This window comes from Calypte anna, chromosome 7, assembly GCF_003957555.1.
Source record: "Calypte anna isolate BGI_N300 chromosome 7, bCalAnn1_v1.p, whole genome shotgun sequence".
In the NCBI taxonomy this organism is placed as follows: Eukaryota; Metazoa; Chordata; class Aves; order Apodiformes; family Trochilidae; genus Calypte; species Calypte anna.
The window spans coordinates 22,128,893-22,129,913 of NC_044253.1; positions in this window are offsets into that span (position 1 = coordinate 22,128,893).

Genomic DNA, 1,021 nt, shown 5'->3' on the forward strand with positions numbered 1-1,021 from the left:
AAGGAACGTCCTGCGAGCAGTGAGCATCCAAAGCTGCACCGACCTTCCCCAGGGCTGCACTAAGCGCAGGAAAGGTGCGGCAAGGATGAGTATTTTGTTTCAAAGCTCTTCAACAGGTACTCTTTGGGGCAAATATATGCAAAATGTTACAATTATTCTGGTTTGATCTTGAGATCTGTCACAACGAACCTTTGCCATTTTCCAGTCTTTACCTCTGCGAAAAGGCAAGGTGTACACAGCCTACACCTTAACTACGTGCAAACGAATAAAATGCAGAGCCCACAAAAATGCTAGCAACTGTACATTTTGAGCTATTCTTCCTTCTTCAGGTAGACGTGGGCTGCATTTCAGCTGCAAGATACTGATGGGCAGATTACTGTGCCAAAGCGATCAGACCTGTAGGCAAAGAGACCTTTATTTGGATGGTAATTCTGCGTATCTTTCATGCTGCACTTCACATGAAAATGTTCTATCAGAATATGCCTTTTCCCCTATCACACTTGTCCTCACAGAGAGTGTAATAAACTCTTCACAAGAGGTTTTGTTTAGATTGTTTGTAGAGGTGTTTTGGGCATCTCTGTTCTTAAGTCAGTTTCTCCAGGCACAATAACATTGGGCCTGACTCCACTGTACTGTGCTACTTCAGGAAGAACATTGGGAGCAACCTTATGCAATCACGTTTAAAAGAAGCTGGTGGTAACATCCCTTAGGCTCACCCTTTCAAACTCCTTCACATGTACTTGAGAGATTAGCCGGGTCACTTCCACCAAATGCTGTACTCTGCGTGATACTGAAAAGCTCCTCAGTGACCACCTTAAGTGCACTGGCAATAAAGTCTTGCCAGTGAGGAGGGGAAGAAAAGTGCTTGCCAGGATACTGAGTATGGTCATATCCACCAACTACTCTGTTTTTCATCAGCTACCCCAAAACAGCAGAGAAGCATTTATTTTGCCATAAAAAACCTGGTCAAGTACCTTGTCCATTTTTACGAATGTAGAACTCTGGAAGAAGAGAGAAATTC